Source organism: Bufo gargarizans, chromosome 2, assembly GCF_014858855.1.
Source record: "Bufo gargarizans isolate SCDJY-AF-19 chromosome 2, ASM1485885v1, whole genome shotgun sequence".
NCBI lineage: Eukaryota > Metazoa > Chordata > Amphibia > Anura > Bufonidae > Bufo > Bufo gargarizans.
The window spans coordinates 81,486,690-81,508,824 of record NC_058081.1 but is presented as its reverse complement, the minus strand read 5'-3'; positions in this window follow the sequence as shown (position 1 = coordinate 81,508,824).

Here is a 22,135-nt window from a genome sequence, read left to right as displayed (position 1 = left end):
AATGGTGTGGTTGTTTTTTGGCTAAATCCTACATCAGGGTCAAGCTGTCACACCAAGTGCATTTAACCATCAATAGTGTGGTTATTTTGTGGCCATATCCCAGTCTAATTCTATCAGTAAACCTATACCTGTCACCCTGCGCCTAAATAATAGGCCTCAAATTTATATCCAGCTAAATCTGTTGTTACTGCTGTGGCTGGTCAAGTTATTTAGTGTCCGTCAAAGCACAGTTTTTGTTCTGGGTTGAAATACAATTCCCAATTTAGCAATTTCATAATTTAGTGGTTTCTGCTGTATCAGAGCAATTTTAAATATACCCCTAAAAGGGTATATAAGATTCAAGGTGCACATAGGGTCATCCTGAATAACTTCAATCACACACTACTGTGCATTTCAAAGTCTAATTCTGTCAGTAAACCTATACCTGTCACCCAGCGCCTAAATACTAGGCCTCAAATTTATATTCAGCTAAATCTGTCATTACTGCTGTGGCTGGTCAAGTTATTTATTGTCCGTCAAAGCACAGTTTTTGTTCTGGGTTGAAATACAAATCCCAATTTAGCAATTTCCTAATTTAGTGGTTTCTGCTGTATCAGAGCTATTTTAAATCTATCCCTAAAAGGGTATATAAGATTCAAGGTGCACATAGGGTCATTCTGAATAACTTCACACACACGCTACTGTGCATTTCCAAGTCTAATTCTGTCAGTAAACCTATACCTGTCACCCAGCGCCTAAATAATAGGCCTCAAATTTATATCCAGCTAAATCTGTCGTTACTGCTGTGGCTGGTCAAGTTATTTAGTGTCCGTCAAAGCACAGTTTTTGTTCTGGCTTGAAATACAATTCCCAATTTAGCAATTTCCTAATTTAGTGGTTTCTGCTGTATCAGAGCTATTTTAAATCTATCCCTAAAAGGGTATATAAGATTCAAGGTGCACATAGGGTCATTCTGAATAACTTCACACACACGCTACTGTGCATTTCCAAGTCTAATTCTGTCAGTAAACCTATACCTGTCACCCAGCGCCTAAATACTAGGCCTCAAATTTATATTCAGCTAAATCTGTGGTTACTGCTGTGCCTGTATTAGTGTAATACGGTACCTAAATAGATAGCCAGATAGTGTTAGGTGTCTGTAAAAAAAGGCCTGAATTTGAATTCAATACATTTGCCAAATAATATTTTTCTTATTGTGGTGAACGGTAACAATAAGGAAAACATCTAGTAAGGGACACGGACGCAGACATGGTCGTGGTGGTGTTAGTGGACCCTCTGGTGCTGGGAGAGGACGTGGCCGTTCTGCCACAGCCACACGTCCTAGTGTACCAACTACCTCAGGTCCCAGTAGCCGCCATAATTTACAGCGATATTTGGTGGGGCCCAATGCCGTTCTAAGGATGGTAAGGCCTGAGCAGGTACAGGCATTAGTCAATTGGGTGGCCGACAGTGGATCCAGCACGTTTACATTATCTCCCACCCAGTCTTCTGCAGAAAGCGCACAGATGGCGCCTGAAAACCAAGCCCATCAGTCTGTCACATCACCCCCATGCATACCAGGGAAACTGTCTGAGCCTCAAGTTATGCAGCAGTCTCTTATGCTGTTTGAAGACTCCGCTGGCAGGGTTTCCCAAGGGCATCCACCCAGCCCTTCCCCAGCGGTGGAAGACATAGAATGCACTGACGCACAAACACTTATGTTTTCTGATGATGAGGACATGGGAATACCACCTCAGCATGTCTCTGATGATGACGAAACACAGGTGCCAACAGCTGCGTCTTTCTGAAGTGTGCAGACTGAACAGGAGGTCAGGGATCAAGACTGGGTGGAAGACGATGCAGGGGACGATGAGGTCCTAGACCCCACATGGAATGAAGGTCGTGCCACTAACTTTCACAGTTCGGAGGAAGAGGCAGTGGTGAGACCGAGCCAACAGCGTAGCAAAAGAGGGAGCAGTGGGCAAAAGCAGAACACCCGCCGCCAAGAGACTCCGCCTGCTACTGACCGCCGCCATCTGGGACCGAGCACCCCAAAGGCAGCTTCAAGGAGTTCCCTGGCATGGCACTTCTTCAAACAATGTGCTGACGACAAGACCCGAGTGGTTTGCACGCTGTGCCATCAGAGCCTGAAGCGAGGCATTAACGTTCTGAACCTTAGCACAACCTGCATGACCAGGCACCTGCATGCAAAGCATGAACTGAAGTGTAGTAAACACCTTAAAACCAAGGAAGTCACTCAGGCTCCCCCTGCTACCTCTTCTGCTGCTGCCGCCTCGGCCTCTTCTGCTGCTGCCGCCTCAGCCTCTTCCTCCGCCTCTGGAGGAACGTTGGCACCTGCCGCCCAGCAAACAGGGGATATACCACCAACACCACAACCTCCGTCACCAAGCATCTCATCCATGTCACACGCCAGCGTTCAGCTCTCCATCTCACAAACATTTGAGAGAAAGCGTAAATTCCCACCTAGCCACCCTTGATCCCTGTCCCTGAATGCCAGCATTTCTTAACTACTGGCCTATGAAATGCTGTCATTTAGGCTGGTGGACACAGACAGCTTCAAACAGCTCATGTCGCTTGCTGTCCCACAGTATGTTGTTCCTAGCCGGCACTACTTCTCCAAGAGAGCCGTGCCTTCCCTACACAACCAAGTATCCGATAAAATCAAGTGTGCACTGCGCAACGCCTACAGATACGTTGACCAGTAAGCACGGCCAGGGACGCTATATCTCCCTAATTGCACACTGGGTAAATGTAGTGGCAGCTGGGCCCCAGGTGGAGAGCTGTTTGGCGCACGTCCTTCCGCCGCCAAGGATCGCAGGGCAACATTCTTTGCCTCCTGTTGCCAACTCCTCCTACTCAGCATCCTCCTCCTCTTCTTCCACCTGCTCATCCAGTCAGCCACACACTTTCACCACCAACTTCAGCACAGCCCGGGGTAAACGTCAGCAGGCCATTCTGAAACTCATATGTTTGGGGGACAGGCCCCACACCGCACAGGAGTTGTGGCGGGGTACAGAACAACAGACCGACGAGTGGTTGCTGCCGGTGAGCCTCAAGCCCGGACTGGTGGTGTGCGATAATGGGCGAGATCTCGTTGCAGCTCTGGGACTAGCCGGTTTGACGCACATCCCTTGCTTGGCGCATGTGCTGAATTTGGTGGTGCAGAAGTTCATTCACAACAACCCCGACATGTCAGAGCTGCTGCATAAAGTGCGGGCCGTCTGTTCACGCTTCCGGCGTTCACATCCTGCCGCTGCTCGCCTGTCTGCGCTACATTGTAATTTCGGCCTTCCCGCTCACCGCCTCATATGCGACGTGCCCACCAGGTGGAACTCCACCTTGCACATGCTGGACAGACTGTGCGAGCAGCAGCAGGCCATAGTGGAGTTTCAGCTGCAGCACGCACGGGTCAGTCGCACTACAGAACAGCACCACTTCACCACCAATGACTGGGCCTCCATGCGAGACCTGTGTGCCCTGTTGCGCTGTTTCGAGTACTCCACCAACATGGCCAGTGGCGATGACGCCGTTATCAGCGTTACAATACCACTTCTATGTCTCCTTGAGAAAACACTTAGGGCGATGATGGAAGAGGAGGTGGCCCAGGAGGAGGAGGAGGAGGAAGAGGGGTCATTTTTTAGCACTTTCAGGCCAGTCTCTTAGAAGTGACTCAGAGGGATGTTTTTAGCAACAGCAGAGGCCAGGTACAAATGTGGCCAGCCAGGGCCCACTACTGGAGGACGAGGATGAGGAGGATTAGGAGGAGGTGGAGGAGTATGAGGATGAAGCATGGTCACAGCGGGGTGGCACCCAACGCAGCTCGGACCCATCACTGGTGCGTGGCTAGGGGACGATGACGATACGCCTCCCACAGAGGACAGCTTGTCCTTACCCCTGGGCAGCCTGGCACACATGAGCGACTACATGCTGCAGTGCCTGCGCAACGACAGCAGAGTTGCCCACATTTTAACGTGTGCGGACTACTGGGTTGCCACCCTGCTGGATCCACGGTACAAAGACAATGTGCCCACCTTACTTCCTGCTTTGGAGCGTGATAGGAAGATGCGCGAGTACAAGCGCATGCGTACAAATGTCACAGGGGAACAAGTGGAAGCCCAAGGCCAAGTCAGAGGGGGAGCAAGAGGTCGCCAAGGCAGCTTTGTCACGGCCAGCTCCTCTGAGGGCAGGGTTAACATGGCAGAGATGTGGAAAAGTTTTGTCAACACGCCACAGCTAACTGCACCACCACCTGATACGCAACGTGTTAGCAGGAGGCAACATTTCACTAACATGGTGGAACAGTACGTGTGCACACCCCTCCACGTACTGACTGATGGTTCGGCCCCATTCAACTTCTGGGTCTCTAAATTGTCCACGTGGCCAGAGCTAGCCTTTTATGCCTTGGAGGTGCTGGCCTGCCCGGCAGCCAGCGTTTTGTCTGAACGTGTATTCAGCACGGCAGGGGGCGTCATTACAGACAAACGCAGCCGCCTGTCTACAGCCAATGTGGACAAGCTGATGTTCATAAAAATGAACCAGGCATGGATCCCACAGGACCTGTCCATCCCTTGTGCAGATTAGACATTTACTACCTCCCCTTAACCATATATTATTGTACTCCAGGGCACTTCCTCATTCAATCCTATTTTTATTTTCATTTTACCATTATATTGCAAGGTATCCCAAAGTTGAATGAAACTCTCCTCTGTCTGGGTGCCTGGGCCTAAATATATGACAATGGACTGTTACAGTGGTGGCTGACGTGAAGCCTGATTCTCTGCTATGACATGCAGACTGATTCTCTGCTGACATGAAGCCAGATTCTCTGTTACGGAACCTCTCTACTCTGCCTGGGTGCCTGGGCCTAAATATATGACAATGGACTGTTACAGTGGTGGCTGACGTGAAGCCTGATTCTCTGCTATGACATGCAAACTGATTCTCTGCTGACATGAAGCCAGATTCTCTGTTACGGGACCTCTCTCCTCTGCCTGGGTGCCTGGGCCTAAATATATGACAATGGACTGTTACAGTGGTGGCTGACGTGAAGCCTGGTTCTCTGCTATGACATGCAGACTGATTCTCTGCTGACATGAAGCCAGATTCTCTGTTACGGGTCCTCTCTCCTCTGCCTGAGTGCGTGGGCCTAAATTTATGACAATGGACTGTTACAGTGGTGGCTGACGTGAAGCCTGATTCTCTGCTATGACATGCAGACTGATTCTCTGCTGACATGAAGCCAGATTCTCTGTTACGGGACCTCTCTCCTCTGCCTGGGTGCCTGGGCCTAAATATATGACAATGGACTGTTACAGTGGTGGCTGACGTGAAGCCTGATTCTCTGCTGACATGAAGCCAGATTCTCTGTTAAGGGACCTCTCTCCTCTGCCTGGGTGCCTGGGACTAAATATCTGACAATGGACTGTTACAGTTATGGGTGACGTGAAGCCAGATTCTCTGCTATGGGACCTCTCTCCAATTGATATTGGTTAATTTTTATTTATTTTATTTTTATTTTAATTCATTTCCCTATCCACATTTGTTTACAGGGGATTTACCTACATGTTGCTGCCTTTTGCAGCCCTCTAGCTCTTTCCTGGGCTGTTTTACAGCCTTTTTAGTGCCGAAAAGTTTGGGTCCCCATTGACTTCAATGGGGTTCGGGACGAAGTTCGGGTCGGGTTCGGATCCCGAACCCGAACATTTCCGGGAAGTTCGTCCGAACTTCTCGAACCCGAACATCCAGGTGTTTGCTCAACTCTACTGGTAACATGTCCGCCAATTTGTGTTTGTACCCGGGGTCTAAGCACGTTGCCACTCAGTACTGGTCCTTTCCCTTCATGCTTTTTATACAGGGGTCCCTCTTAAAACACTGGAGCATGAAGTCCCCCATTTGCACTAAATTGGATGCGTTGGAGCGCCCTGGCTCCTGCTCATCGCCCAGGAGAATGTCGTCCTCGGTCTCCTCCCCCCACGGACAATACCAGGGATCCCAGAAAAGTTTAAAGCCTGCTTTTCTTGCTCTTCCTCCTCCTCCTCCCCCCAGGCACCATCCTCCTATGACTCCTCTTCAGACTCCTGCTAACTTGTCTCAGATGGAGTAGCCCTCCCTGGGAATTCATTCAGCATTGCGACTTCCTCATCATCCAGCTCCTTTTCCTCGACAGCTTGATCAATGACATGACGCAATGCACGCTCCAGAAAGAAGGCGTAAGGTACGATGTCACTGATGGCGCCTTGGCTGCGACTGACCAGTTTGGTGATCTCATCAAATGGCCACAGAATTCTGCATGAGCCACCACTGGCACGGTGAAAAGAAACCAAGCTCCCCAGAACCTGTCCTGCTGCAGAGTTCGTACAGGTAGTTGTTAACGGCACATTTCTGCTAGAGCAGCCTATCAAGCATGTACAGGGTGGAGTTCCATCACGTCGGGCAGTCACAAATCAGACGTCTGATGGGCAAGTAGTGTCACCGCTGAAGGTCAGCAAGGCGAGCCATGGCCGTGTAATATCTTCTAAAATAGGCAGAGATTATCCTGGCCTGCTGCAAGACGTCCTGGACCCAGTAACAAATCGCTGCACGACATATGTACATATGCCATGCACGGCACGTGTGTCATTTTGCCCTGTTTCAGCATGCTCAGCAGATTGGCACCGTTGTTGCACACCACTTTACCAACTGTCAAATTGGGGTTAGCCACTGATCGGCCTGTGACCGCAGAGTTGAAAGCAGTGTATGACCTGTGTGGCTCTTGGCATCCAGGCAGAACAGCCGCAGTAGAGCATGGCAACGTCTCACCTGGCGCGTCAAATAGGTTCTGGGAGCTTGGGTGTGCAGCAGAAGAGGCGGTAGCAGTGGAAAAGGAGGAGTCAGCCGAGGAGAAGACGGAGGATGGAGTAGGAGGAGGAGAAGAAGAGGCAGGCCTGCATGCAATCCGTGGCGGTAACACCAAAGCCACACAGGTGCCACGGGTTACATGTTTGAAGGCCATCAGAAGGTTCACTCAGTTGGCAGGAAAGTTATGTACTTTCCCTGCCCGTGTTTGCTAGACCACATGTCTGTGGTTAGATATATCTTGGCACCGACACTGGGTGCCAGATGTGTGCCAGAGATATATTAACTTGCATATGAATGTGGCCATATAGTTCAAGGATGCCCTTCTTGGAGAAATATTTTCTTCCAGGGTCCTTCCATTGTGGTGTGCCAATGGCCACAAATTTTCTAAAGGCCTCCAAGTCCACCAATTTCTATGACAGTAGTTGGCGGGCTAGCAGTTCCGACAAGCCAGCGGTCAGTCGTTGGGCAAGAGGATTATCCAGCGTCATCATTTTTTTACGCTCGAACATTTGGGCCACGGAAGCCTGCCTTGTGCCAGATGAACACGATGACGGCACGGTGGAAGGTAGAGTGGAGGGCAAATGGGAGGAGAGAGGGGGTGCACACAGAAGAGACTGAGGAGGGTGCAGATAACTGAGTGAGCAACTCAACCAACTCTGGTGCGCCCTTTGAAGTTATCGCACGCGCCTTCTTCAACTTTTCACTTAGGCTCCGGCCTGGTGCACCTGCCCGACCCCTACCATCTCTGCACAATGGTGTGCCTCTTCCAGAGAAGTCCAGTATTTGTGGAAGAAGGTATGTCACAGCCCTCAATCAGTATTTAGTGGAAAAAGGTATATAGCAATAGCACCCCTCAATCAGTATTTTGTGGAAGAAGGTATATGGCACCCCTCAATCAGTATTTTGTGGAAGAAGGTATATGGCACCCCTCAATCAGTATTTGGCAGAAACAGGTATATAGCACCCCTTAATCAGTATTTGGCGGAAACAGGTATATAGCACCCCTCAATCAGTATTTGGCGGAAATAGGTATATAGCACCCCTCAATCAGGATTTTGTGGACGAAGGTATATTGCAGGCCTCAAGCAGTATTTTTTTTAGGGGCAACAGGTATATGACACCAGTTGCAATTAGTTATTCCAATAGCGTTTTTCCCTCTATCTAGCTTTGGTATTGCAGCAGAACCGCACACAACTGCTGCACAATACAAATACACTATAATATAATTTCTATGTTAGAAAGTATATTATATGTATATCACACCCCTCTATATCACACCTATCGAAAGGACACCTATACCATTCCTTAAAAGGACTTTTGTGTCCCTATTAGCTAGCGTTTGGTGTCCCTAATTGTACCTGCTCCAAAATGCAACCTCTCCCTACACTGGCAAAAAATCATAATGTAAAATGACTGCCAGATCGGGTTTTGTTATATGGATGGGGGTGTGTCCATGTGCTGAAACATCTTAATTTTATTTTATGGTTAGTTTTACACTCGGATGCTGCGATCATGTATGAATGCGGCATCTGAGGGGTAAAATAATGGGGGCGGCGCTATCACAGCTCCCTGTCATTGCACCCGCTCCTTACAAAAAACTAAGTTTCGTGGCAAAGTAATTTGTCACAAAGCCAATTTTTTGGGGGAAATTCTGCGAATCAGCTGAATCGAACTTTTAAGAAATTCGCTCATCTCTTATATGACATATGTATGCTGCAAGCTACAGAAAGTTAACCCCTTTAACTGGAACCCAAGGAATAGATTATTAGTATTATTTTATAGCTGTCAGCAACATAAGCATTATCCCATGAATGTGCTAATAAAAGTCTCATCCTCTTGTGAAGCTGCAGCCTCTGTAAATCTCTCTGGCTTTGCTCCATTTCCTGCTCCCCTCTCCAATTTCTCCCTCCGTCCTCTCTGACAAATGAAATTTCTTTGGTTTCACCTCATTTGTCTCTTAGTCTCTGCATCTGCCTCACTAGCCACAGTTTACTAAAGCTTTCTATCCCAGCATCTCATTCCTCTCCTCCCCAAAGGATGCTCAGGCAGTAAACAGATCTGCTGCACATACTGTGGGTTATGGATGTAGCTCAAATCACAATATATTATGTTCTCGTTTTCTACATGAGACGAGACAGTGAAAATAAGAAATACTAAAACATATATATTGAGTTTTTTTTTTTTTTTGCAAAGACATAGTGTCCTATATATCTCATATGGCTTTATGTCTAACATGTAAGAGCATACAGGTACATATTGCATCATGAATATTGACTATATGGCTGCGGTGAGATTGTTGGCGAAAGAGGGTTCAGCCCTTGCTATCCTTTGCATTTTACTATTGGATGGAGGGAACCAGCAGAGACTCCCCGCCCCAGAGGAACAGCATTGCTAGCTAACTAGGAGATGAAGAACAAGGGTCATGCCAAGGCAGTAGAGGGAGAAATAAGTAACAGGCCATTCTGTTCTGGGAGGACAAAACTAGGTACTATAACGGAAGGACCATTTTTGACTTGGCGTTGTCTTGTTTTACTGTCCCATGTGCTATTAAAGTGGGACTTTCATGGTCTAGAAGTGTGGCCATGACTAGTGGACATGGTGTAGTTAGTTATGGTACTTCCATCATACAAAAAGACATACAGTGCTTATTACTCTCCATGGGTAAATGGTGTACCTTAAAGTGTAACTGTCATTCTTTTTTTTATTTTTGTAAGGTGTAGGGACAGTGGCCCATTTGGAGCTTTAGCAGTGGTCCTCTGTCTACTGTTTACATAGCAGTCAGTGTTGAGGAAGTATCCACAGTTATGTAAACAGAGGACTATTGCTAAGGCTCAAAATGGGCCACTTTAGAGCTATTTTTCAAAAAGAAATGTACAATTTAGTAATTAAAGTATATTACAAAAATGGTCAGTATCACTGCCCTTATACATTACAAAAATAAAAAAGAATGACAGTTACACTTTAAAGGGGTTGTCTCACTTCAGCAAATAGCATTTATTATGTACAGAAAGTTAATACAAGGCACTTACTAATGTATTGTTATTATCCATATTGCTTCCTTTGCTGGCTGGATTTATTTTTCCATCACATTATACACTGCTTGTTTCCATTGTTATGACCACCCGGTGGCTGTGCTTGCACACTATAGGAAAAAGCACAAGTCAGTGTAAGTTCACACTGTATCGGCCACCAGAGAGGTCAACACTTTTTCCTATAGTGTACAAGCACGGCGACTGCTGATGGATTACAAGGTGGTCATAACCATGGAAATGAGCAGTGTGTAATGTGATGGAAAAATGAATCCATCCAGTGAAGGAAGCAAAATGGATAATCACAATACATCAGTAAATGGCTTGTATTAACTTTCTCTACATAATAAATGCCACTTGCTGAAAGAGACAATACCTTTAACCCCCTTCACGACCAGTGCCGTAATAGTACAGTGCTGCCGGAAGTGACTTGACGACCAGTGGCGTACTACTATGGTGGGACGAACATCCGGTCCCCGTGCATTTGGACATCAGTGGCTTCCTCTGTGGTATCCTCCCATGAAATCCATTCTTATTTAGTGTTTTACGTATTGTAGATTAGCTAACAGGGATGTTAGCATATGCCAGAGACTTTTGTAAGTCTTTAGCTGACACTTTAGGATTCTTGTTCACCTCATTAAGCAGTCTGCGCTGTGCGCTTGCAGTCATCTTTACAGGACGGTGACTCATATGGGAGAGTAGCAGCAGTACTGAACTTTCTCCATTTATAGACAATTTGTCTTACCGTGGACTGATGAACAGCAAGGCTTTTGGAGATACTTTTATAACCCTTTTCAGCTTTATGCAAGTCAACAATTCTAAATCGTAGGTCTTCTGAGAGCTCTTTTGTGCGAGGCATTATTCACATCAGGCAATGCTTCTTGTGAAATGCAAACCCAGAACTGGTGTGTGTTTTTTATAGGGCAGGGCAGCTGTAACCAACACCTCCAATCTCATCTCATTGATTGGACTCCAGTTGGCTGACATGTCACTCAAATTAGCTCCTAGAGATATCATTAGTCTAGGGGTTCACATACTTTTTCCACCTGCACTGTGAATGTTTACATGGTGTGTTCAATAAAAATATGGTAACATTTAATTATTTGTGTGTTATTAGTTTAAGCAGACTGTGATTGTCTATTGTTGAGACTTAGATGAAGATCAGATCACATTTTATGACCAATTTGTGCAGAAATCCATATCATTCCAAAGGGTTCACATACTTTTTCTTGCAACTGTATATATATTTGTGTGACAAAGGCAACTAGAGACGTGACCATCAACCTGCCTAACTAACTAGATCTATGCGGCTTGAATTGTGCCATAACCGCTGTGTAGGAGGGACGCCTGATAGAGGGCAAAAGACCACAACTCAATGATTAGCAATACTTTACTACAAACCAACATTACATCACCAATCCTTCTATGCAAGCAACATCTCTTGATTGGGCTGAGATATATAGCTATTAAAACACGAAGAGCGACAACGACCTAGTTTGCTGAAAATATGGACCAGCACTCTGTTCCTGGAGGCAGCGGATGCTGCACCTATCCTGAAAGAGTGACCGACACAGTTGCCGGGTTCAACCCTAAATTGCACCAGCATACGGACATGATGCACAAACTGAGAGGTGGTGAGTGGTGCTGTGGGAAACGGCAAAAGAGGACTGTCTGGGTCTCGGTCTGCTAAGGCTTGTAGAAAGAATGGAGGGCCACAGCAGCGTCTCGCCAGAAAACTTCTTTATTCAGGAACACTCCTCATAACAAGGCATATAAAATAGTTTGCAGCAACGTTTCGGCTAAGAATAGCCTTTGTCAAGCATGTTACCAAGTTAAAATCACAGCCTATAAGTAGCACATGATAAGCCCACCCACACCGCTAAGCAACCAATGAGATTAAGATTTACATATAACACTCCTGTGTGGAAAATCAATGGGAACCAACATGCCAAAACAAATTAGCCAGCTGTAACAAAACATACCTATGTGGGGCCATCATATACAGAGCTCCTCCGTCCATCCAGCGTCCCATAGTCGGCAATGCGCATGTCTGCATACGTCATCGCATGCGCCACCACAAGGCGGCGTGCGTATGACGTGCCCAAGTGAATCAGGATGCATAGTCCACGCCGGGCCACTTACGTCATCAGGCGGCGGCCGACTAACGTCACAAGGCCACTCCCACCTGGCGCTCCAGATTGGCATATGCATGAGGATTCGAATGGGGCTGTACATGGAGGGCGATCGCACCACTGTGACACATGAACAGTGTGCAAAAACGCTCGCCAAAGATAACAACAATAAGGCATAAAAAAGCGCACTGCCCTTGCTACTAGCACAAGGAAAGAACAAGGAGATATGCAAAAACGTATAGGCATCACATAGGTACAGCAGGCATAATAAAAAAATAAGAATCACTAGATGTTGATAACAGATAGTGTTCTCACTAAGCACAAGTTCCCATTGATAAATGATATACCATATACAGGTGTGTGTGGAAAAAAACCACAATAATCATCATGATGCTATAAAGCGGTGTGATTAGGGCACATAATTAAAAAAACAAAGCAAAAAATACTGTAACAGAAGAGAAATATGAAATCAGCCATATAGAGAATATTTCTTGATTAAATCCAGAGTTTAGCTGATACCAGCCACATTAAACTCTAGATTTAAACCAAATGGCTGTAAGGATTTCAGTGTGTAGATCCATTTGAGTTCCTTCTTCCTTAATATCGCATCCCTGTCACCCCCTCTCCGTAACGGACCCACACTGTCAATAACTCTAAAGCGAAGCTGGTTAACAGAGTGCCCCGCCTCCACGAAATGTTTCGCAACGGGCTTATCCATGTTCATCTTGCGTATGGTACTCTTGTGTTTGTTAATACGTTCTCTAATCTCCATGGTGGTCTCTCCCACATAAATAAGGCTGCAGGGGCACTGGATGGCATAAATCACATCCCGTGACCTGCAGGTGTAATAGCCCTTGATTTTATATTTTTTCCCACTGTAAGGGTGGGAGAAATATTCACCTTTGAGAACGTTACCACAATTACAGCAAGATAAAAAAGACCCGTTTTTGCGCGGTGCAAGAAGTTTTTGTGTCGGTGACTGGCCACCTACATCGGATTTAACCAGTCTATCACGGAGACTAGGGTTCCGTCTGTATGCCATCAGCGGCGGGGATTTAAACTCTTCTATATCTGGCAATCCCCGTTGGAGTATGTGCCATTCCTTTCTGAGGATATTGGCAATATTGCCACTATCCCGGCCGAAGATGGACACAAACGGAACCCTAGTCTCAGAGACCGCCCTTGTTGATTTCTGTAGTGCGGTGCACCTGTCAACCAACCTCACCCTCTGTTTAGTTCGAGTAAGTAGGGGTTTCGGGTAACCTCGTTCCAAGAAACGTGTGCACATTGTGTCAATCCTCTGTGCACACGTTTCTTCGTCGGAGACAATTCTCTTCACCCTTAAGAGTTGGCTCCATGGAAGGGAGTCAAGCATTCTATGTGGGTGATAGCTATCATGCATAAGTAAAGTGTTGCGGTCAGTAGGCTTCCGATAGAGGTCCGTAGCCAAAAGACCCTCCATCACATAGACTCGCACATCAAGGAACTGCAACTCACTAGGAGAAACAGTTATAGTGAATTGCAGACCCGGAACCCCGCATTCAAATGAAGATGAAAAATGTCAAGTTCATTCATAGTGCCTGTCCAGATCATAAAGATGTCGTCGATGTAGCGCCACCAACATAGGACTCTCCCAGAGAAAAGGGAGTGATACACGAGTTTGTCCTCCACCTCAGCCATAAAGATGTTAGCGTAGGTGGGGGCCACATTGGACCCCATGGCCACACCCCGCTGCTGCTGATAGAAGGTGTCCCCGAAGAGGAAATAACTCCTCTTCAGGACCACCTCCAAGAGGCGGAGGACAAATCGGCACACACCCGGGGAGAGCCCCATGTCGGTTAGGGCCACATCGACGACATCTAACCCATATGTATGGTCAATCGATGTGTACAAAGACACTACATCGAAACTGACCAACAAATATTCGGCGGGCAGTTGTAAATCCTGTAATTTACACACGTGTGCACAGAGGATTGACACAATGTGCACACGTTTCTTGGAACGAGGTTACCCGAAACCCCTACTTACTCGAACTAAACAGAGGGTGAGGTTGGTTGACAGGTGCACCGCACTACGGAAATCAACAAGGGCGGTCTCTGAGACTAGGGTTCCGTTTGTGTCCATCTTCGGCCGGGATAGTGGCAATATTGCCAATATCCTCAGAAAGGAATGGCACATACTCCAACGGGGATTGCCAGATATAGAAGAGTTTAAATCCCCGCCGCTGATGGCATACAGACGGAACCCTAGTCTCCGTGATAGACTGGTTAAATCCGATGTAGGTGGCCAGTCACCGACACAAAAACTTCTTGCACCGCGCAAAAACGGGACTTATCCATGTTTATCTTGCTGTAATTGTGGTAACGTTCTCAAAGGTGAATATTTCTCCCACCCTTACAGTGGGAAAAAATATAAAATCAAGGGCTATTACACCTGCAGGTCACGGGATGTGATTTATGCCATCCAGTGCCCCTGCAGCCTTATTTATGTGGGAGAGACCACCATGGAGATTAGAGAACGTATTAACAAACACAAGAGTACCATACGCAAGATGAACATGGATAAGCCTGTTGCGAAACATTTCGTGGAGGCGGGGCACTCTGTTAACCAGCTTCGCTTTAGAGTTATTGACAGTGTGGGTCCGTTACGGAGAGGGGGTGACAGGGATGCGATATTAAGGAAGAAGGAACTCAAATGGATCTACACACTGAAATCCTTACAGCCATTTGGTTTAAATCTAGAGTTTAATGTGGCTGGTATCAGCTAAACTCTGGATTTAATCAAGAAATATTCTCTATATGGCTGATTTCATATTTCTCTTCTGTTACAGTATTTTTTGCTTTGTTTTTTTAATTATGTGCCCTAATCACACCGCTTTATAGCATCATGATGATTATTGTGGGTTTTTTCCACACACACCTGTATATGGTATATCATTTATCAATGGGAACTTGTGCTTAGTGAGAACACTATCTGTTATCAACATCTAGTGATTCTTATTTTTTTATTATGCCTGCTGTACCTATGTGATGCCTATACGTTTTTGCATATCTCCTTGTTCTTTCCTTGCGCTAGTAGCAAGGGCAGTGCGCTTTTTTATGCCTTATTGTTGTTATCTTTGGCGAGCGTTTTTGCACACTGTTCATGTGTCACAGTGGTGCGATCGCCCTCCATGTACAGCCCCATTCGAATCCTCATGCATATGCCAATCTGGAGCGCCAGGTGGGAGTGGCCTTGTGACGTTAGTCGGCCGCCGCCTGATGACGTAAGTGGCCCGGCGTGGACTATGCATCCTGATTCACTTGGGCACGTCATACGCACGCCGCCTTGTGGTGGCGCATGCGATGACGTATGCAGACATGCGCATTGCCGACTATGGGACGCTGGATGGACGGAGGAGCTCTGTATATGATGGCCCCACATAGGTATGTTTTGTTACAGCTGGCTAATTTGTTTTGGCATGTTGGTTCCCATTGATTTTCCACACAGGTGTGTTATACATAAATCTTAATCTCATTGGTTGCTTAGCGGTGTGGGTGGGCTTATCATGTGCTACTTATAGGCTGTGATTTTAACTTGGTAACATGCTTGACAAAGGCTATTCTTAGCCGAAACGTTGCTGCAAACTATTTTATATGCCTTGTTATGAGGAGTGTTCCTGAATAAAGACGTTTTCTGGCGAGATGCTGCTGTGGCCCTCCATTCTTTCTACATGCCATTGGACCGCTTTGGATCTGCGATCCCCTGCCCAGCTGTTGCGTATTCACCATTTTTTGCTCTTTACAAGCCGTTTGTGTTGCTGCTCCTGAACAAACCCATCCGGTCTGCTAAGGCTGTCAGTAACTGCTGAAAGACCTTAAACGGGCACCATGAATTAGATGTCGGAAAGAAAATGACCTGAGTGGGGGGTCCTGTCTGAGATGTCTTGGTGATGGGTAAAGACAGCGTGTAACCGCCAGGGCTCAGGCTCAACTGGTTGAGGCAGACAAACCTGCTATTGGTGGAAGTGCACGTAAACTCGCCCAGCCTCATGAAACCGTAGAATGCTAAGTAGATGGCGGCTTTTACCCAAACCTCTCAAGGCGGCCTTGATAACATGAGCAGAAAACAGGGACCCCCGCTCCGGATGACTTATGGCGGTGAAATGTTGTACCCCAGCCAGGTGGGATCGAACAGTGTTGTGGGACAACTTCAATTCCGTGTGGCAGTATCCTATGAACACCAAAATATAATCTATAAAGCTAGTATTTCCCTGGGGGTATCTCTCCTGAAACCAGCCGAACAGATCCCAACCTGTGTTGTAACTACTAGTCGTGTTAGATGACAGTGACCTGGCCACCAGGCTGTGTGCAGTTACCAGATGGTTTGCTAGTCCAGAACTAACGCTGAGTAAAGAGGAATCGAGGCCCCTATGACGTCCGTTTCTGGCATGACCTGTGAAAAAAGGGAGAAGTTAGCCTGTGACAACGCGCCAGCCGTCACATTCTGTGTACCTCGGACATGGAACAACAGTAGTGAAATTTGTAGTGTAACGAGAGCTGCACTAAACGTCTCATGAAAGACATAACGTGTGGGGATTTAGATCTACCTTTTGTTAAAATGTCCACTGTAGCCGAATTATCTGAAATGAACACAAATGTGGAATTGGCCCATGAGCTACCCCAAACGTATGCAGCAGCCACTATGGGGTACAGTTCAAACAAGGCTGAAGTCTATAGAAAACCCTGGATCTGTCTAACTTCTGCCGGCCATGTCCTGCCCATCAAGTGGGTGCCAAAAATGGCTGCAAAACCAGTGCCAGCGGAAGCATCAGAAAAGACCATGGTAGACGATTTAGAAGCAGCGGGATGAAAAAAGAAATCCTGTTCCACTGACTCAGGAACTGGTTCCACATGAATAGATCTGCCTGCGATCTAGCTGTACTGGGCTATCTTGATGTGGTGCCGTGGGAAGAAGAGCCAACAGACGGGAAATGAATGACCTACCCAGTGGAATAATATTCATAGCAAAGTTTAACATCCCCAATAACGACTGTAAGTCCACCTTCATCGCCACCCTCACTACTGTGAACTTGTGGATGACTTCCATAATGCTCACCAGTTTGTCTTCAGTAGTATTGATCACGAATATTCGAATTTGCGAATTTTTATTGCGGATATCGGCACTTTGAGAATTCGCAAATATTTAGAATATAGTGATATATATTTGTAATTTGAATATTAGAGTTTGTTTAATCAGTACACATGATCCCTCCCTGCTCTTAGCTTGTGGGCCAATGAGAAGGCTGCAATATCTTTGACTTTAGGAGTAGTGTTGATTGCGAATTTTCGTAATGCGAATTTTTGTAATGAGAATTTTCGTAATGAGAATTTTCGTAATGAGAATCAATGAGATTGTGAAAACTCAGATCCCATGGTATATTTTAACCCCCAGGCATTCCCATGGTGACAGGGACTCTTGTCAGGGAGGAGTATGCCAAAGTGGAACAACTGTACATATATATTTGTTTTTTTGAATATTCATAATATTCAAAAACAAGAATATATGGCAATATAGCGAATATTCGAAAAAAAAACAACAAATATAGAGCAATTTAGCTAATATAGTGCTATAATCTTCTTTGTCTAATAGTTGTAATTGTTTTCTCATCTGAAGTTCAGATTGGAAAAAAATAACAACTATAAAAAAAAAGATTATAGCACTATATTAGCTAAATTGTTCTACATTTTTTTTTCGAATACTCGCTATACTGCTATATATTCTTGTTTTTGAATATTACGAATATTCGAAAAAGGAATATATAGCACTATATTGAATATATTAGTTTTTTTGAATATTTCTCTTTTTTTCCATCTGAATTCATGATTCCTCCCATACTTGGGTGACTCTATGAAGGTAGAGATCCAACTCCTCTCTCCTGTCTGGACGGACAGGGCAGATGACATCCCTGTACATGCTGAACGCCAGAACAAATTCCGGAATCTTTAGCTTCCGATTGAGCCTCTGGTCGCGGCTCTTGAGAACAACCGAAACGTCGCCATAGGCAATAACTTTGTTATCGGAGAGAGCTCGAGTGGCGATCAGTAAGGAAGCTAGATTCACGTCTCTTCCCTCAAGTATGTCCTTCTTGATATTTGCGGGAATGAAATGAGCAGGTGTGACGTTGGGCAAAGGGGACATTGTACCAGAGCAACCTGCGGCGGATGTGGAGGCGACAGGTACATCTGGTGGAGGATGAGCGACAACTGCACCCCGAGACTCCACTGTCTCCAACCTCGCCTGAATATTGGTGATTGAGGACGTCAAGTTATTGATCATGACATGCAACTGTGAAAGAGAAGTCTGTACTGTGGCCATAGACACCTCTTCTTGGCTAGTACCAGCTGTACCCACCACGAGTAAGCAGTACAGCTCTGCCTTCCTAGCAGTGGCCAAGAAAGGGATACCCCTTTTCAACAACTCCGAAGTGAGCTTGGGAATGGTCCAGCTTCGGAGCGACGAAACACTGCCACCTTCCGACATCCTGGCGACGTTCTCATCCACGGAAGCTTCCACTATGTCAGACGCATGTGACATGTTTGCAACTGCTGATGATAAACAGACATTTTGGAGTATGCTTTACTAATAAAAACCAACTTGCCAGCAAGAAAGCTGACCGACGAAGCGAAGGAATAGCCTGAAATGACACGACCCCGACTACAGTGGGCCCCGTGACTGTTACTCACTGTCTCGGTTTAAACCGTGGAAGTGAGACATGCATAGGCACTGAGTGAATATGGTGAAGTAGTAGTGACGAACCAGACTGACCCCTTGTCTACCACTGAGCATATGCTTTTATATTCAATTTTTTAATTTTTTTTATATTTTTTTATTTTATTTTTTTATCCGGGCACGAGTGAGCAAACCTGTGACCCACCATAAGTGAATTACCAACGGCCATTGGAGAGCGCAGCGGAGCTGCCGAGAAACATGCAAATGATGAATCCGCGGTGACAGGCGTGACGTGACAGGTCAAACTCGTGACACCGTAAGTGAAACCAAATGAGACTTACCAGGAACCTGACGTAAATCAACCTGAAGAAAACGGTAAGTAGGCCAGTAACCTAATGAGACAACCCACCCATAAGAAGAAAACGTGTAAGCTTAATAACATCAAATATCCCCCTCCCCATCCCCTTTTTTTCTTCCCCCTTCTACCTGATCTAAAGGTGTATTTGACAATCAACTGAATGCCGGGCAGACTGTTCCGGTGCAATGCTGCTCCTCCTCACCTAAGGAGCTGACACCGCCGACCGGACTGCAAGAAGACGGTGCTGCGTGAAGTCGCAGCGGACTCACCCGACCTGGAGGAAATTGGCTGATTACTTGATGCTGAGTAGATACTGATGTAGCTGGTCCTACACACGTGCTGCACAAAGGCTCTGGCAGCACACTACTACACAGCACCAATGCTAAGCCCAGAGGGGAACACCTGTGAGGTTAATGAAGGCTTCTGCAGCCCCTCCCACAAATACAGGCCAATAAATCGGCCTTCATACATATTGGGAAATCGACACAATTCTAACATTTCTGGCTCTATACACCACGACAATGGATTTAAAATTAAAGCTCTGATGTGCTTTAACTGCAGACTGTCAGCCAAGATTCCCCCACAGTTATAGTGATCCCAAAAGTCCCACCAATAGGAATAATTCTCTGCTAGAGCACACATGGTAGTAATAATGCTCCTACAGTTCCCACAACATGTCCCCACTGTGCCCCAGAAGTAATAATGCTCCCATAGTGCCCATAGTAGTAATCATATTCCCCATAGACCCCCAGTAGTAATAAAGCCCATCATAAAGCCCCCCAGTGTAACAATTCTCCTAATAATGTGCCAGTGCAAAAAATACCCCCTTTTAATGCCCCCAGTTGAGCTAATGTCCCCATAGTGCCCCCATAATGTGCCAGTATAAAATACCCCTATATAGTGCCCCCAGTAAATTCCCCATAGTGCTCCTCTCCCCCTTCTTCCTAGTGCCCCCCATAATGTACCAGTATAAAATGCCCCATATATAGTGCCCGAGTGGATGTACTCAGGGTCCCCCATAATTTGCAAGTATAAAATACCCCTTCTTCGTGCCCCCCATAGTGCCACCCTATAGATGAGCCCATAGTACTCCTCTCTCCCCTTCCCCATAATACCCACCATAATGTGCCCCAGTATGAAATACCCCTATACAGAGCCCCCCATATAAAATACCCCTTCTTTGTGGCCTCAGTAGAAGCCCCCATAGTGTTCCTCTCCTGCCTTCCTCCATATAAAACACCCCTTCTTTGTGACCTCAGTAGATGCCCCCAATAATGTGCCAGTAAGAAGTGCCCCCATAGGTGCCCCCATAGTGCCACCCAAAAATATGGCAGTAAAAAGTGCCACCAATAATGTGCCAGTAAGAAGTGCCCCCATAGATGCCCCCACAGTGCCCCCCAATAATGTTCCAGTAAGATATGCCCCCATAGATGCCCCCCAAAAATGTGCCAGTAACAAGTGCCCCATAGATGCCCCCGATCATGTGCCTGTAACAAGTGCCGCCACAGATGCCCCCAATCATGTGCCTGTAACAAGTGCCCCCATAGATGTCCCCCAATCATGTGCCAGTAGCAAATGCCCCAATAGATGCCCCCCAATCATGTGCCAGCAATAAGTACCCCCATAGATGCCCACCAATCACGTGCCAGTAATAAGTACCCACATAGATGCCCTAAATCATATGCCAGTAACACGTGCCCCCAGAGATGCCCCCCAATCATGTGCCAGTAACAGGTGCCCCCATAGATGCTCCCCATTCATGTGCCAATAACAAGTGCCCATATAGATGCCCCCCAATCATGTGCCAGTAACAAGTGTCCCCTTAGATGCCCCCCAATCATGTGCCAATAACAAGTGCCCCCATAGATGCCCCCCAATCATGTGCCAGTAACAGGTGCCCCCATAGATGCCCCCAATCATGTGCCAGTAACAGGTGACCCCACAGATGCCCACTATCATGTGCCAGTAACAGGTGCCCCAATAGATGCCCCCCAATAATTTGCCAGTAGTAGTACCAAATACCCTGTGCCTGCAGCCTATCAGAGGAATGGGGAAGGGAGACTCCTCTCCCTCCTCTGCCCCGCTGCAGCACTCCCATCTGTATCACTGTCCTGGGGACGGCGATACAGATGCCTATGAAGATGAGTGCTTCCACAATGGAAGTGCTCATCAACCTGTGCCCTGCCTCACTTTAAAGACGGCCCTGGCTGTACTAGCGGCGGTGGGCAGCATTTTAAAGGAGAATCAGCGGGGGGAACGCGGGGAGCAAGGAATAGTTTGGGGGGGCAAATGCCCCCCATTGCACCCCTGTAGCGATGCCTATAAGAGAGAGATACTTATGTTTTATATATATATATATATATATATATATATATATATACAAACAAGATGCGCTTTAACTGCAGACTGCCAGCTTTAATTTGAGGGTATTTACATCCAAATCAGGTGAACGGTGTAGGAATTACAACAGTTTGCATATGTGCCTCCCACTTGTTAAAGGAACAAAGGTAATGGGACAGAAAAATAATCTTATATCAAACTTTCACTTTTTAATACTTGGTTGCAAATCCTTTGCAGTCAATTACAGCCTGATGTCTGGACTGCATAGCCATCACCAGACGCTGGGTTTCATCCCTGGTCATGCTCTGCCAGGCCTCTACTGCAACTGTCTTCAGTTCCTGCTTGTTCTTGGGGCATTTTCCCTTCAGTTTTGTCTTCAGCAAGTAAAATGCATGCTCAATCGGATTCAGGTCAGGTGATTGACTTGGCCATTGCATAACATTCCACTTCTTTCCCTTAGAAAACTCTTTGGTTGCTTTTGCAGTATGCTAAAGCGCTGTCCAATAAGTTCTATAGCATTTGGCTGAATTTGAGTAGATTATATTGCCCGAAACACTTCAGAATTCATCCTGCTGCTTTTGTCAGCAGTCAACTGTGAAGGCTTTTTTAGATGTCACTTGGCAAACTTTAATCTGGCCTTCCTGTTTTTGAGGCTCACCAATGGTTTACATCTCTGAACCCTCTGTATTCACTCTGGCGAAGTCTTCTCTTGATTGTTCACTTTGACA